The 18155-nt window shown below is 40.7% G+C and overlaps 1 long non-coding RNA gene across 1 annotated transcript in view; it reads left to right on the top strand.

Annotated features, from left to right (window-relative positions):
- The first annotated feature begins 2759 nt into the window (after window positions 1-2759).
- The window catches only part of LOC139363918 (uncharacterized), a 46198-nt gene continuing 30802 nt past the window's right edge, over window positions 2760-18155 (top strand). The window contains exons 1-2 of the long non-coding RNA XR_011625132.1: window positions 2760-2861; window positions 8115-8175. This is a non-coding gene — a long non-coding RNA (uncharacterized lncRNA). The remainder of the gene's footprint in view (window positions 2862-8114; window positions 8176-18155) is intronic.

Below are 18155 nucleotides of genomic sequence, written 5' to 3'. Positions count from 1 at the left end.
CTGAGGGGTTGTATGAATATTAGTACAAGGATGACTTTTACTGTGGTAAAATATGCATAACATATAATTTATATTTTAACAATTTTTATTTTTTTGAGACGGAGTTTTGCTCTTTTTGCCCAGGCTGGAGTGCAATGGCACAATCTCAGCTCACTGCAGCCTCCACCTCCTAGGTTCAAGCGATTCTCCTGCCTCAGCCTCCCAAGTAGCTGGGATTACAGGTGCCCACCACTATGCTTAACTAATTTTTTGTATTTTTAGTAGAAATGGGATTTCACCATATTAGCCAGGCTGGTCTTGAACTCCTGACCTTGGGCGATCCGCCCACCTCAGCGTCCCAAAGTGCTGGGATTACAGGCGTGAGCCACTGCGCCTGGCTTTAACAATTTTTAAGTAACAGTGACATTAAGCATATACACATTGTTGTGCAACCCTCACCACCATCCACTCTCAGAACTTTTTTAAATCTCCAAGGCTGATGTTTTTTCAAAGCAGGCAACTTTAATTCCCTACCTGGACCTGGATTCCTTTTCCTTTTCATGCTATCTTTTCATCATACCCTTCTGAGTATTTCCTCTGGGCTTAAAGATCCTCAGTGGAGAAGTACAACCTAAGAGGGAGTTAGGTGACCAAATGGATCAGGAAAATCGTGTTTTATCTCCAAAGTAAAACTATAACTGTGGGTGGCTTCTGGACGCAACTTAGAATATTATCATCGAAAAGTCCCCAAGAAACTATTAATTCAGAACCACCCTGGTGACTTGAATTTCTTGAGTGTCCTCATGGTCTTGAACCAAAGTCATTTCCACCCAAGGGAGAGTCAGGTGAAAGTCCCCAGGGAACTTAGTCTAGGGGACAGGAGACCTCCAGACTAAGCTGGTGGAGGATGGGCTTAACCTCCAAGAGAGAAGAGCAGCCTGGATCAGGGGGCATTAACATGAATTTTCCCAGGACTTTTCTGCAAGTGGGTATTGGATGGAAATATTTGTTGTTCTCAGTCAGATGAGTTTCTCCTATTTTAGTGAGACCAAAGAAAGACAATTTTAATTCTGTCCAAGCTGGTCTTGAGGATGGGAAAAAAAATATGTAACTTTTCTGAATGCTCTGGAAATGTTGGAATTCTACATCAAAGTATGTGACTGTTTTAAACTGATGACTAACCCAATATGTGAAAATATATACAAACGTGAATAAAGGGATGACTAATTCCAGAATTAGCAATCATTTTCTCTTAAATAGCAAATGCCTAAAGCTATATGATTCTGTTTGCAAGAATGTTTTTCACACTGCTTAATAAGACCAGTTACTGTGTAAAACAAAGAAAAAAAATATATATATGTATTTTCATGGATCTGAAACTTTAACTGTCTATAGGGTGGCTTGTCATAGTTGAACATTATTTAATTAAGTTATTGACTATATGTAGGTATACTTTTCCCTATAGCCATGCACTTTTTAAAAGTTTTAATTATTTAATTGACAAATTAGCTATTCATTTTCCTTCAAATCCTATTTTTATCATAATGTCCATTTTACAGCTAGACACAAAATTTAGTGGGTCCAAATTGTTCAATCACTTCTGTGTTATTTGTTCAGAACAGTGGATCTTTCCTTAATTCATTTTTGTTTTAATCCCATCATATTCCTTTAGGCCAAGAAAATGAAAGCTCATTCGGATAATATTTATGCTTAATATCAACTTGGTTTAAAAGTGGACAGAAAAACACTCACTCATGTATTCAGCCACCCATGGACTGGAGTGCTCTGTAGAACAGCCTGAAGTGTACACCATGTCTCTGCACTTGAAGCTCATGGAATGTATTGGAGGAGACTCGAGCTCCATGTGGGAACAGTGTGACCCAAGAGCCAGCATGGAGGAGGGCTGTGTGAGCAGACTGCTGTAGAATGCTAAAGTTACCATCCTAGCTGGTGTCTTGTTCTGTTTAAAAAATCAAATTTCTGTATTTAATTGACGTATTGGTCCTTATAGTCAGTACCATCAGGTCTTAGATTGTTAAGCATTTTGCTGCCACCAGACCAGTGAGGATCACTCACTTATTTATAATGATTCTTGGGAAGTTTAGCCAAGAGAATATCCTTGAATAAAGAAGTACATGTTTGAAGTATTTTCATCATAGTCTAGGTGGGTTGTAAAACCCATTTCCACACGAGTATAAATTTAAAACAGAGCCAGGCGTGGTGGCTCACGCCTGTAATCCCAGCACTTTGGGAGGCCGAGGCGGGTGGATCACGAGGTCAGGAGATCGAGACCATCCTGGCTAACACAGTGAAACCCCGTCTCTACTAAAAATACAAAAAAATTAGCCGGGCATGGTGGCGTGCACCTGTAGTCCCAGCTACTCGGGAGGCTGAGGCAGGAGAATGGTGTGAACCCAGGGAGGGGGAGCTTGCAGTGAGCCAAGATTGCGCCACTGCACTCCAGCCTGGGCAACAGAGCGAGACTCCGTCTCAAAAAAAAAAAAAAAAAAAAATTAAAACAGAAACATGAAGGCGTCAGCAATCATGATTTTGTTTTGCTCGTTTACAAGTTTGAAAAGGTGCATGAGGCACCAGTCAGTGACACTGGAATGCTTTAAGGATGGTTTGTGACTTTACCCCATTGTGCCTTATCATTTGTCAACAAACTCACTGGGCCAAACACAAACGGCTGAGACACTCCTGGCCCCATTTCTTGTCATCGCTGCCATCTCCAAAGACAGACTCTGGGAAGCAACCTGGGAACTGCTTCAAGTCCATGTCAGGTCACGGCTTTGTCCACTGCCCGGCATGTATCCGGACTTCCTTTGGGTGCCGGCTTTTCTGCTGGACCAAGAGATTCATGGAAAGAGCTCCAGGGCAAGGTGAGGAGAAGCAGCTGGTACAGACTGACGACGAAGGAGAGGACCAGAAAAGCCGCTTGGGTGTGGTGGGAGTTTCAGTGTAATATGATTCCTAGTAGGCACATCTGTGACTCCCTGAAATAAAAAGGGGCAGAGATGGGACGCCTGGTAAAAATGGTGTTTGTTGTAACATTTTGGTATCATTGTGGGTAAGTAGGACAGACAAATGTTTACATCTCTTATGAAAAGCTACCTTTAGCCATAAACATTAAAAGGAAAACTCAGCATTTAAAAGGAAAACTCAGTATTAAAAGGAAAACCCAAAGTGTTTTTGATCTGTGGTTAACTCATCTATCAGCAAATGGTTAAATAAGTAAAATTAATTTTTCCATTTGGTGTGTATTTCACAGGGTAACAATGAAGTGCTCCAATCTGCTTGTGAGACCAGTTAGATTAGTAGTTGCATTTGGGACCGTTCCTCCTGTATGTCTTTATAAGCAAATTGAAACAATGTGTTCTTTGTACTATACCGAGGGACACACCACAGGTCCTCTTTTTAAAGCAGGCAATAAAATAGCTTTTTCCTTTTGAAACATCATTGTAAAACAGTGCTTTTTAAACTATCCGTGGTAAAGGATGAGTTTTAAAAATTCTAATCCTTTGCAGATTGGTACTTTCATAAATACAATAAAAATATAGTACCAAGATCAGATTGCTATAACAGTTTCTAAACACTTTCAGTTTCTGTACTTAATCTTGCAGTGTGGTAATAAAGACTTCCACACTTTAGTAGCACTAAAATATGAGTTTCAGGCAAGATTCAACAGATTCTGTTATTTGGTGGCTGAGATTTTGCCTAGAGTAGGAGGGCAGTGCTTTGGGGTTTTTGCTATTACTGTTCCAGCTAGGGCCACGGTATGGGCTTGTGCACCCGCATCTTGCATAGTGGTCCTTGACTGAGGAGGTGACTGAAGCTGAGATCCTCTCTCCAAGCCATGGAGGGCTTGAGGTATCAACTGCCCCAAAGGAAGGATTGTCTTTTTCTACCGATAAAGCTCAGTCTAGGCCAAGCCCTGCGCCAGTGGGGATGCCTTTTCCTGATTTGCATAAAGGGCCGTATTGGCAGGAGGTCCCTGGATCAGCCAGATAGTCCCACTACCGAGATGCACATTGCAGGAAGAAGATACTGTCTTGAGAAGACATTCATGGGTTTCTCCAGTCCCTCAGAAAAAATCGGCAAGAACCTGCTTCAGTTCACAGTTCTTTGTGCTTAAGAAAAAGCATCACATTTTATTTCTTTACTGGATTTCAAGTTCCTTATGGGAACGGATGTGGGTCTCATATCGTTAGGACTAGAACAGTGCTCATATAAATGTCAGAGGAATTCCAAATTGCAAGTTGATGAGAACCAAGCTCAGCTGTTATTTCTCAAAGAGGCAAAGAATCTAACTGTGATTATGATCTCCGGAAATTTCCTTTTATTGATCCAGGACTTGAAGAGAGCAAGTTTTTAGATGTAGAGGACAGAAGTATATGCTGACATATCATCAAGTCAGGGTGGCCTATAGAATGGACAAAAGTCAAACCAAGTTTTGCTAACAGTGTATCTCTAGTGAGGTTAAAATTAACCAGGGCCATCAAGTTCACCTAGAAACAGGTTGCTGAACTGATATGCCTGTGAAAGAATGTTATTTAGTGGGATCACAAATCCTAAGAATGGAGAACCTTGAGATGTCCTGGGGCCTGGGCATGGTGGCTCACACTTGTAATCCCAGCACTTTGGGAGGCCGAGGCGGGCAGATCACTTGAGGTGAGGTGTTCGAAACCAGCCTGGCCAACATGGTGAAACCTCATGTCTACTAAAAATACAAAAAATTAGCCGAGCATGGTTGCAGGTGCCTGTAATCCCAGCTACTCGGGAGGCTGAGGCAGGAGAATTGCTTGACCCTGGAGGCAGAGGTTGCAGTGAGCTGAGATTGTGCCTGCCACTGCACTCCAGCCTGCCAACAGAGTAAGACTCCATCTCAATTGAAAAAACAAATGTCGTGGGAATGCACACACCGTGTTCCACTGCCTATGGAAGATGCCCCACCCTCACCCTCACCTGCCAGCTGCCCTTCCTGGGCTCAGTGGAGCCTCCATGCAGGTTCCGGGTTGGAGATGCAATGTACAGTTTAGCTGGTGTGGCAAATAGGAAGCAAGAGCAGAGGCATGGGTGGCCTGGATCAGCAGAGCCATGGCAGGAACACTCAAGTCCATTCAAATAAGTATCAAATTGGAAACACAGGGACGCAGGCGACATGCACAACGGAAATCAGAAAAAACTGAGGACCCTAGAGGCTTACAGAGCAAAGTCCCGTTTGATGCCAAGTGGGATTGGAGGGAGTTCTTAAACAGGTGGCATTGGATGGTCTCTTTTCCACCAAACTGTGTATTAACCTGGACACATCCATCATCCTTTGGTTTCCTCACAGTTTTGACACTCTCTAAAAGACAAACTGCTTGCTTGGCATTTGCAGGCCTCAAGTATGGTGTGGCTGAAGAGGAGGCCCAGGTTAAATGTCTACACTAAGAAGAGCTTTGAGCAAATTCATGAATCCCAATTCTGTGTGTATTTTTATCGTGAATGACAAATGTTTATGAGCTTGTTTGTTTTATTAATATAATTAGGCTGGACATGGTGGCTCACGCCTGTAATCCCAACACTTTGGGAGGCCGCGGTGGCTGGATCACCTGAGGTCAGGAGATTGAGACAGGCCTGGCTAACGTAGTGAAACTATGTCTCTACTAAAAATACAAAAGTTAGCCAGGCGTGGTGGGTGGCAAGTGCCTGTAATCCCAGCTACTTGGAAGGCTGGGGCAGGAGAATCACTTGAACCTGGGAGGCGGAGGTTGCAGTAAACCAAGATCACACTACTGCACTCCAGTCTGGCACACACACACGTATAATTAGTAGGAAATATTGCCTAAGCCTAAGTCTATCTTGTTAGAAATGCAAGAAATTTAGCTGGTGCATGCCTGTAGTCCCAGCTACTTGGGAGGCTGAGGCAAGAGAGTTGCTTGAACCCAGGAGGCTGAGGTTGCACCACTGCACTCCAGCCTGGGCAACAGAATGAGACTCCATCTCAAAAAAAAAAAAAAAAAAAGGGGGGCAAGAAATAACTTCTAATGTTCTTTGGGTTCTGTTCAAGCACTTTAGGTTGTGAGGGTAGGAAACCTCTTAAGTGAGTTGGATAGGGAGAATCCCCCACACCACCAGGGCAGGAAGTACAGCCAGTCCTCACTGGAAGTTGCCTGAAACCTGTAAAGTCAAGAATTAAGGTTACCGGCTGCATTTCTGCTGGTCCATGAGGTCTCACATCTCAAGATTGCTATGCCTTATGCTGTACATTTCTCTCTCCTTCCTCCTCACTTTGTCTCTGTCTTTCTCTACCTCTGTCCCCACTCCTCGTCCCTGGAATGTGAAGTTGCTCCTACTACTGAACAGAACTGCACCTTAGTTCACTGGTTCAGATTCCTGAGAAGCAAAATCTGATTGGCTGAGATTCTATGGCACTACGGCCCTTGAACTACCTGCCCATCTCTAGACAATCATCTGTAGCCACAGTGTGGGGAAAGGGAGCCCTTAGAGCAGAACCACATCTGAAACCATATCTAATACATGTTAGGCTTCTCACCTTTCCCCTTTCATGATGGCAGATGAAGCCTGTTCAGATCAGTGCATAACTGAAATTGGCAGTTATCCAACTAGAATCCTCACTCATAAAGATGTTAGTTCATTTGAGAGGAACAAAGACAACTGCTTGGTGATACAATCTTAGGGTAGCGCTCATGCCAGGTTGCTCCTATGAAGTAGTAGAACATAGAAAAAAAAGCTACAGATGCCCAGAACAATCCCCTTCATGGGCAGGTTTGTTGTTTTTGGTTTGTTTAAATAGCTGAAAACATACTCGTGCTGTTTTTAAAATTCAGAAAAAAGCTCTGTGAGTGTTACTCCAGTATTTTGATGGAAATGGATTACAGTTCCTTTTGTCCTCTAAACCTGAAACTAGGTACGTTTTCAGCCCCACTTTTGGCGGCAGCTGGTTAGCTCTGTTTGCAAAGCATTCTGGCTTCAGTACCTGAACTTAATGGTGCAGACGCTGGATCTGTCATTGTTAGCTTCCTTTGAGTTCCATGACAACTTCCTTAATTTGTTGTTCTCTTTGTGCCATGAGTAGTAAATTCTTACCGGCAGTGAGAAATTAGTTCCTACGCTCTTAAGCATGAGCACGAAGGTCAGATCTCATGGTCTGAAGCTACGTGCACAGAATTCCCAGCAGCTCTTTCACGGCTAGTTTTATGTTTACTGTAATGAGATATTTTCCCCCCGTGCCTATTATGACTTCTACAGGATATTGTATTTGTTAAGGTACATCCTGGGTCCAGGGAACAGGACAGAGTGCCCAGACCCTTAAAAAGGTAAACCTGGTGGCTGTTCTTATTAGTCAGAGTTGCATTTGTGGTTTTGCAGACTTTGAAGTAAATAAAAACAAGAAATCTTTGGAGGGCTTCATAGTGAATATCAGAAAAGATAGTTTGGTATTGTAAATGGATAATGCCACTAACTGTATTTCTGGATCAATGTGTGTTGGAGACATTAAATTTATCTACATTCCAAAAGTTAACAATGGAACTAAACCAAGCCAAGGGGAGAGTTCTAGTTTTTTTGTTTTGCTTTGTTTTAAAAATAAATACAGAAAAGAGAAAATATTTCTTACAAGTTAATGATCAACACCTGGTGGAATGAGTAATCATGTTGAACAGTGCTATAGAAAGACAGTATCAAAAGCAGATGGACTTGCAGCTTCATTCAAATAACCTCAGTCTCCACGTTAAATAACTATGGGAAGGAGCGAGTACCTTATAGGACAGGTACTGTTGGTGCAGTACCCATAGTTACTCCAGCTCAGGAAAAAGGAAGTAAATACATATGGTGAAGTGATTTCAAATGGTTCCAAAGCCATTTCCTTACCTTACTCCTAAACTATCTGTAGATAATGGGACTTTCAAAGTCAGTTATTGTGTTAAACATGGGGCAGTGATGAAAAATTGTAACCAGACATTTTCAGATGGATGAAACCAAGTAGGCATTTTCAAATATGAACTGGAAAGGGACCTCTCCACACAATGCACTTAAAGAGGTTTATAAAGTTCCAGAATGTAAACAAAGGCACATAATGATGAGGGACAACCTCTTAAACATTCTAACAAAGTGTTCATTGTTTCCCACAGTTCCCGTGTATCGGCTGATGGTCCTACGGCTGATGGTCCTATGGCTGATGGTCCTACGGAGGTACATGGTTAGAGTAATCTGATCTTTGGTATCATTGTATCCTAACAGGGACCAGGAAGATCATCGTCATCTGTGGCAGACTAAAAGGCTGTTAAATATTTGTATATAGAGAGAATTAAGTATCATACTAAATTACAAACTTTGTGATTAATGATTGACCCTCTGATAGCTACTTTACAGGAGCATCCTAAACATTTCTCAGCATTCATCTTGTCACACTTTTGGTCATTCTATGTAACCGCAGCCAATCTCATATTCCACAGTCCTTTACAACAACTCTTTGGTTTTGAGCTTTATCATAGTGGAGATAGAATTTTTTTTTTTTTTTTTTTTTTGAGATGGAGTCTCGCTCTGTCACCCAGGCTGGAGTGCAGTGGCCTGATCTCGGCTTACTGCAAGCTCTGCCCCCCAGGTTCATGCCATTCTCCTGCCTCACCCTCCCGAGTAGCTGGGACTACAGGCTTGAGCCACCTCGCCCGGCTAGTTTTTTGTATTTTTTTTAAGTAGAGACGGGGTTTCACCGTGTTAGCCAGGATGGTCTCGATCTCCTGACCTCGTGATCCGCCCGTCTCGGCCTCCCAAAGTGCTGGGATTACAGGCTTGAGCCACCGCGCCCGGCCAGTGGAGATAGAATTTTATGAGTATATTGTTAAGATCGAGTCAGGGAACTTCCGTATTATCCTTTCGAGAGAATTGGCTTCCAAAGCGACTTTTCAAGAGATCCAGAATGGTCATGCCTTAGTAGTAGAGCTAAACTATCCCAGAATAGAGGCTACTTCAAACCTACCCTCAAAACGTTTAAAAAGAAGCCATGAAAGAATCAAACAAATCTGATTTTCCAGTAACTTGTCTTCTAACAAAGCCATTCTTTAAGGGAACATGGCAAAGTTCAGATACTTAACTCAATGTTCACCAGCCAATAAAAAATTACTAGACATGCCAAGAAGCAGGAAAATGTGACCCATAACCAAGAGTTAAAAAAGAAGCAGTCAATAGAAAAAGACCCAACAATGGCAGACAATGGAATTAGTAGGCAAGGACTTTGAAACAGCTATTACATATATGCTCAATGTGTTTAAATATCTTTATAATCAGGAGAGATAGTGAAGATATTTAAAAACCAAATGGAAATTCTAGAGGTGAAAAATACAATATCTGAAATGAAAAATACGTTGGATGGGATTAACTGCATCTTCTATATGGAAAAAGAAAAGATCAATGAACTTGAAGTTGTAGCAATAGAAATTATTCAAACTGAAATAGAAAAGCAATGGAAAAAAATGGGGCCTCAGTAACTTGGGGGTAATTATTCTTGTAATTGCAGTCCCAGTAAAGTGTGTGTTTGGCGGGGGGATCAGGGGCAGGAAGGAGGCTGGGTGCCATGGCTCACGCCTGTAATCCCAACACTTTGGGAGGCTGATGTGGGAGTATACCTTGAGCTCAGGAGTTTGAGACTAGCCTGGGTAACATACCGAGACCTCATCTCTACTGAAAAAAAAAAAAAAAAAATTAGCTGGGTGTGATGGCACACGCCTAGAAGTCCCAGCTACTTGGGAGGCTGAGGCAGAAGAGACTGCAGTGAGCTGTGATTGCATTGCTGCACTCCAGTCTACCTGACAGGCTGAGACCCTGTCTCAAAAACAAAAACAAAACACAAAAACATTGAAGAAATAATGGCTGAAAAAAATTCAAATTTGATAAAAACTATGATGAACTCACAGATCCAAGGACCTTCATAAAATCCAAGTAGGATAAACACACAAAAAGATCACACTGAACCATATCATACCCAAATCGCTGAGAAACAGTAATAAAATCTTAAAATCAGCCAGAGAAAAAAATGCATATGAGATACCGAAGAATAAAAGAATGAGACAGATTTCTTTTTAGAAATGATGCAAATCAGAAGATAATGGTATGACACCTTTACTGAATAAAACATTTTTTGGGGTCAATGTAGAATTCCACATCTAGCAAAACATCCTTTAAAATTTTTACCCTAGGCTGGGCATGCTGGTGTCTGAGTTAGGAGGATCACTTAAGCCTAGAAGTTCAATGTTATCGTGTGCTATGACTGTGCCTGTGAATAGCCATTGCATTTCAGGCTGGGCAACATACTGAGACCCCATCTATTAAATTAAAATTTCACCTTAAAATAAAGACTTTTAGGCTGGGCGTGGTGGCTCACGCTTGTAGTCCTAGCACTTTGGGAGTCTGAGGTGGGTGGATCACCTGAGGTCATGAGTTCGAGACCAACCTGGCCAACATGGCCAAACCCCATCTCTACTAAAAATACAAAGATGAGCCAGGCATGGTGGTGCATGGCTGTACTCCCAACTACTCAGGAGGCTGAGGCAGGAGAATTGCTTGAACCCAGGAGGTGGAGGTTGCAGTGAGCCGAGATTGCATCACTGCACTCCAGTTTGGGCCACGGAGTAGAACTCCATCTCAAAATAATAATAAATAAAAATAAATAAAAAACAAAGACTTTTAAAGACAAAAGCTGAGAGACTTTGTTACCACGAGATCTGCACTGTATGTAATATTAAGGAAAGTTCTTCAGGCAGAAGAAAGATAAAACCAGATGGAAACTTAGATCTATGCAAAGGGATGGAGAGCATAAGGAATGCTAAGTATAAATGTATTTCATTCTTATTTAAAAATTTATTTTAAAAGCAATTGACTGGCTGGGTGTGGTGGCTCACGCCTGTAATCCCAGCACTTTGGGAGGCCAAGGTGGGCAGGAGTTCAAGACCAGCCTGGCAACATGGTGAGACCCTGTCTCTACCAAAAATACAAAAATTAGCTAGGTGTGGTGGCATATGCCTGTAATCCCAACTGCTCGGAAGGCTGAGGCAGGAGAATGGCTTGAACCCGAGAGGTGGAGGTTAAAGTGAGCCGAGATCATGCCATTATGCTCCAGCCTGGGCAACAGAGTGAGACTCCATCTCAAAAAAAAAAAAAAAAAAAAAGCAATTGGCTGTGTAAAGCAAAATTAACAAATGCATAGTGGGGTTCATTACTTATGCTGAAATAAAATGTGTGATAACAATAGCACAAAAGATGAGGCCGAGTGTGGTGGCTCACTCCTGTAATCCCAGCACTTTGGGAGGCCAAGGTGGATGGATCACGAGGTCAAGAGATCGAGACCATCCTGGCCAACATGGTGAAACCCCGTCTGTACTAAAAATACAAAAATTAGCTGGGCATGGTGGTATGCGGCTGAAATCCCAGCTACTTGGGAGGCTGAAGCAGGAGAATCGCTTGAACTTGGGAGGTGGAGGTTGCAGTGAGCCGAGGTCATGCCTCTGTACTCCAGCCTGGCAACGGAGTGAGACACTGTCTCAAAAAAAAAAAAAAAAAAAGAAAAAAGAAAAGGGAAAATGGAAGTATACTGTTATAAAGTTATAACATTCAAATATTATTTAAAGTAGGCTTGGTACGTTAGGGATATGTATTATAAACATTGGCACTACCACTGAAAACTAAAATGTAGACATGTAGTTAACCAATAGCAGGAAATAAGGGAAAAAATGAACAAAGAACAGATGAGGTGAAGAGAGAACAAATAGCAAGATGGTAGATCTAATCTCAGCCATATCATTAGTGTAAATTGTATAAATTCTCCAATTAAAATGAATGAATTTGATCCATCTGACCAGAGAGAATTTTATAATGTATTGTGAAATGAAAAAAGCAACTTGCAGAGTTATGTATAGAGTATAGTTCCATTTTGATTCAATGTTTAGAAAGCAACAACTAAAACTTCACCATACCTATATATCTCTGTATATATGTATGTGTACATATATATACACATACATACATATCTACATGCACAGTAGCTTGAGAATGGAGAAAGCGTAGAAGGAGAAACATTAGACTGCTAGCATTATCTATGGGTGGTGGGACAGAGAGGGGAAGGAAAAAATAAAGGAGACTGGCAAAATGGAAACATGCATGACAAAATGTTACCCAAAAGTGTTAACTATAATATCTCTGTGACAATATGGTTAATACTAAAAATGAGTTCAGAACATAGAGCAGCAGTAGAACTTGACGTGAACATGTGAAAACATTGAATTGACTTAGGATGGGGTCTTAGATTCTAGAACTTCAATGTAGTTTCAATAACATTGTATTTTATTAAAATTAAAACTAAAAATATGAGGTTTGAAGGTACAGAAAATTATGACCCAAATTCTTTTTATGTATTTTATAGTGTTCTTTGAATCTCTAGTTTTCTGGAGAGAAGGCAGAGACTCTTTGTGTAATAATTCTCCTAAGACAATGTTTCTGGCCTGTTAAAAATGCTTTAGCATTTTAGCTGGTATTGGCACACAACACTGGCTCCTATAAGTGGTCATTAAACATGGCAAGATACTCCACTGGAAGTGAGAAATGAATTGGTCAGAGCTCTTTGGTTGCAAGCAGCAGGAACTGACTTTGACTGACTGGGGGAAAAAAAAAAAAAAAAAAGAAAAAGGAAATTATTAGAAAGACCAGACTTTGAATTCAGGCAACTCCAGCAGGGAAGCAGCAACTCCAGGAATGGCCTATTGCTGGAGAATTCTGGGCAGGTTGCTGCCACTGGCATGAATGAATTCCAGTCTTCCAAATTTACACTGGCACAGATGGCAAAGCTGTGGAACACAGCACTGGACTCATCACATGCTCATTCTGTAGATAGACCAGGACCTACCAGGAGGTGCTCAGGACCCCTTAGGGTTTCAGTAGCAGGAGGGCTGCTACCTGTAAGTACAGTCCCACCAAGATTGCAGAGGGGGAAAGTTGTTTCCCGAAAAGAAAAATCTGAGTGTGCCCAAGATACACCTTTGTACTGGAAAGCAGAAGAGGAACCACAGAGAAAAATGTGCACAGAGATGAGTGTCTACCTGCAGTACATGATCCAATTGCATTCCTGAGTCTGGAGCCCAAACTGAAGAAGGCATGGCTTGCAAATGCTTTCATGCTATGAATCTGTGGGAATTGAATTTATGGTCCTAAGTCCAATGTAATAGACATATTATGGTTTGCCATTATCTTGAAGGAAGTTGATGTAATTTGTGTTGATGGCTTATATATAGGTAGTTTTAGGTACTAGGTACATTTTTAAATAAATTCACATTTTATTTTCCATCTCTCATTTCAAGTGTTACTATAGTATAAAATAATTGTTTTCTGATGTAGGCCTAAAACTAACCAGAAAAAAAAATTAATACATTAGTAAAACTGGGAAATGTTACTAACATATAATAAATGTTGCTGAGTGATGTGAGATAAAATGGCATGTCTGAGCCTCAGAGGAGGATATAGCAAATAGGCAAGTTGGGGGAAATCATTAAAGGAAAGATGTGCAGACTGCTGAGATTCTGTGCACTGCAAAAGGAGAATAGTGATCTTTCAGATAGGCTTAGAGTTTAAGAAAATAATAAATTCGTTACTGAAATCAAAGGTAAGGATTAAAGAATTAGTATGGAGTGGAAATGGGAAGCCTTTGCTTTTTGAAACATTTGGACTCAAGATCCATCTTCCAGACTTCCAAAATGTTAAGGGCTCCTGTTTGCGCCTTCTCAGAATGATGTGCTTTCTTTCTTCAGGAAGACAAGTGTTATTTACTAGTGTTTACAGCTTTTGTAATACTGAACCCCAGGACTCCCACGGAAGTGTGCTCTGACCTCTTACACAGAGTTCTTTCTTAAGCCACAGCAAAGGAAATAATGGACATTGAGAGGTCAAGTGTGTGCGTGTGCCTTCCACCCTGTGCCCTTTAAATATCAGTAATTATTGTTTTTCTTCCTGAAGAAGCAGCATCTGGTTGTATGGAATTTGGCAGAAGTAGGTATCCTGTGCTAGTTCTTTTGATATTTAAATATGAGCAAGATAGCTAAATGGCAACTAAATCTGAGCCATCTGAGGAGGAATGAGAGTAATAAAAACAACGAAACTGAACCACACACATTGAGTTAGATCTTTGTAGATTGTCTTGTCGACCTGCCTACCCCAGTCATATGGAAAAGAATGTGAGGATCAAAGAGATTACATGATTTGACACAATTTCACTGTTCAAACACTTACGGGACTTTTCTATACAATTTCTTGTTTTGAAGAAATACAGAATTATTTTACAAGTGTTATGTGGGGTTAGGATTAACATCCTCCTTACAGACAAATCCTTTTATGACAAGACTGATCATATAGAAATATATGTAGGGACATGTATCTGCAATTTTGTGTTGAACTTCAGCATTGGACTGCATTTAGGAAGGTGATGGATTAGATACATAGCTTGCAATTCTTTCATCATCCTTAAAAATGGGCCCATTTCCAGGCCAGATCCACAGCTATGTCTTGGGAATTTGCACCCATCTGAAGCATGCTGAAGAAGGGCAGGTATATGAAAAGATGCTCAACGTCGCTACTCATCAGGGAAATGCAAATCAAATCACTATGAAATATCACCTCATACTTATTAGGATGGCTATTATCAAAAAGGCAAGAGATAAATGTTGGAGAAAATGCAGGGAGAAGGGAACCCTGGTACAATGGTGGTGGGAATATAGATTGATGAAGCCACTGTGGAAAAGAGTATGGAGGTTCCTAAATCAAAAATAGGACTATCATATAATCCAACAATTTCTCTTCTGGATATATACCCAAAGGAGTTGAAATCACCACCTCATAAAGATATCTGCACTGTTGTGTTCATTGCAGCATTGTTAAATTTTCATGGTACGAATGGTCTTTAAAAAATAAATCTTATTGCATATATTTAAGGTGTACAACATGTTCCGAGATAAATATAGTAAAACAGTTACTATAGTCAAGCAAATTAACATATGAATCATCTCATATAATTACCCCAACCCCATCCCCCATTTTTTCTGGCAAGAGTTCAGTTAAGTTTATATATCTGCACTGTTGTGTTCATTGCAGCATTAGTCACAATAGCCAAGATCTGGAAACAACCAAGGTGTGCATTGATAGGTGAGCAAATAAATGACACACACACACACACACACACACACACACAGAGAGAGAGAGAGAGAGAGAGTATTCAGCCTTAAAAAGGAAATCCTGGCATTTGCCACAAGACGGATGAATCTGAAGGACATTATGCTAAGTGAAATAAGCCAGACACAGAAAAATACTGCATGATCTCATACGTGAAATCAAAAAAAAAAAAAAATAAGTCAAATACACACTAAATAAAATGGCAGCTATCGGGTGTGGTGGAGTACAAATGGGGAGATCACAGGCTAAAAAGTAGCAGAGATGTAGGATGTAAAACAGGACTGTAGTTAATAATACTGTAATTAGGATTTTTACTTAAAGAGTAGATTTCAGGAACTCTTGCCAGAAAAAAAATGGGGGGGGGTGGGGTGAGGAACTATATGAGATGATTCATATGTTAATTTTGCTTTACTATAGTAACTATTTTACTATATGTATCCCAGAACATGTTGTATACCTTAAATATATGCAATAAAATTTATTTTTAAAAGGCCATTCTTACCATGAAAACTTAACTGAATGAATCCTAAACCTGAGTATATCCAGGACACTCATCTGGGCTTCTAATGTAACAAGATATTCTGTGCTCCCAAGAATAAAATAAATTTCATAATAATGCAATGGGATAACGTGTTCAAATGAATACAAGCAATAGGGATTATTTCACAAATACTGTCCTAGTTTATCAAACATGTGTAATTATCTACAAGTTTTGGATAAGGAAAAGAAGCTAATAGAGTAAGTGACTTGTCTGAGAGTATCTGGCATATAACAACGTGTTTTGTTAAATGAAGGGATTAATGGGGTAGTGTAGCAGATTGATGCTATATCACAGAATGTACACATGAAAGCAATAATGGATGCCATTACGTATGGCAGTGCTGAAAAGAAGAAATGTGTAATAGAAATGTCACTTTTAGAAAACGCTGCAGAGTCTCAGTAGCTGCCTTTTGTATGCTGCCTTTTGAAAGAACGGCATTTGCGAGGGAGCTGTCTGTGGTGCTGAACAGGATGCAACTACTAGGTCCGATGATGGCCTTCACCAATTTTTGTTCATGTTTTCTCCTCGGCTTCTGTTACCAACGAAAACAATATTCATAAAATTTAAAGTAATGTTATCAATTTTTTCCTTTTTAAGCTTTCAAAGAGATTTTAAAAATAGCTTTATTGAGTTTACATATCATTAAATTCACATTTTAAAACGTATAATTCAGTGGATTGTAATATATTCACAAAGTTGTGGAACTTTTACCACGATCTAAATTTGGAACATTTTTAGTACCATCAAATAAAGCTCTGTATCCACTAGCATTCAATCCCCATTCCCCAACCCCTCAGCCTCCAGCAACCACAAATTTACTTTGTCTTTATAGATTTGCCTATTCTGAACATTTCATATAGATGGGAATCATACACTATAGGGTCCTTTGTGACTGGCTTCTTTCAGGTAGCATAATATTTGGAAGGATTATCCATGTAGTAATATGCATCACTACTTCATTTCTTTTTACTGACAAATAATAGTCCATTGTTTGAACTTTTTTTGTTTGTTTTGAGACAGGGTCTCACTCCACCACCCAGGCTGGAGTACAGTGGTGCAATCATGGCTCATTGCAGCCTCAACCTTCAGGGCTCAAACGAGCCTCTCACCTCAGCCTCCCAGGTAGCTGGGACTACAGGCATGTGCCACAACACGCGGCTAATTTTTTGTAGCAACGAGGTTTTGCCATGTGGGTCAGTCTGTTATTGAACTCCTGGGCTCAAGTGATCCACCTGCCTCAGCCTCCCAAAGTGATGGGATTACAGACATGAGCCACCATCCCAACCGATATACTCCATTTTATTGATCTATTCGTCAGTTGATGGATATTTGAGTTGTTTCTATTTTTTGTCTATTACAAATAATGTTGCTATGAGCTTCCATGTATAAGATTTTTGTATGGGGATGTTTTCAGGTCTCTTGGGTATATACCTAGGAGTGGAATTGCTGGGCTATACTATTTCTTTGTTTAACATTTTGAGGAACTGACAGATACTTTTCCAAAGCAGTGGCACTATTTTACATTCTCACATGTACAAAGGTTCTAATTTCTCTACATCCTCTCCAACATTTGTTATTGTCTGTGTTCTTGACGGCAGTCATTCTAGGGGGTGTGAAGTTGTATCTCATCATGGTTTTGATTTGCACTTAGATATTCCTGATAACTAATAATGTTGAGCATTTTTTTCATATATTTATTAGCCACGTGTTACCTTCTTTGGAGAAATGTCTATTTGAATTGTTTGCCCCCCTTTTTTTGAGACAGTTTATTTGTCCATTTTCATGCTGCTGATAAAGACATCCCTGAGACTGGGTAATTTATAAAGAAAAAGAGGTTTCATGGACTCAGTTCCACGTGGCTGGGGGTGCCTCACAATTATGGCAGAAGGCGAAAGGCACATCTTACATGGCGGCAGGCAAAAGGAAAAATGAGAGCCAAGTGAAAGGGGCAACCCCTTATAAAACCATCAGATCTTGTTAGATTTATTCACTGCCACAAGAACAGTGTGGGGGAAACCACCCCCATGATTCAATTATCTCCCACCAGGTCCCTCCCACAACATACGGGAATTATGAGAGCTACAATTTGAGATGACACTTGGGTGGGGACACAACCAAACCATATCAGATGGAGTCTCACCTTGTTACCCAGGTTGCAGTGCAGTGGCATGATCTCAGCTCACCGCAACGTCTGCCTCCTGGGTTCAAGTGATTTTCCTGCCTCAGCCTCCTGAGTAGCTGGGATTACAGACATGTGCCACTACCCAGCTAATTTTTGTATTTTAAGTAGAGATGGGGTTTTACCATGTTAGCCAGGCTGGTCTTGAAATCCTGACCTCAGATGATCGGCTTGCCTCAGCCTCCCAAAGTGCTGGGATTACAGGCGTGAGTCACCATGCCTGGCCTCTTTGCCCATGTTTTAAAA

The sequence above is a fragment of the Macaca nemestrina genome, chromosome 6, assembly GCF_043159975.1.
Source record: "Macaca nemestrina isolate mMacNem1 chromosome 6, mMacNem.hap1, whole genome shotgun sequence".
In the NCBI taxonomy this organism is placed as follows: Eukaryota; Metazoa; Chordata; class Mammalia; order Primates; family Cercopithecidae; genus Macaca; species Macaca nemestrina.
The sequence above is the reverse complement of the archived record's forward strand: the minus strand, read 5'-3'. Positions and strand labels throughout refer to the sequence as shown.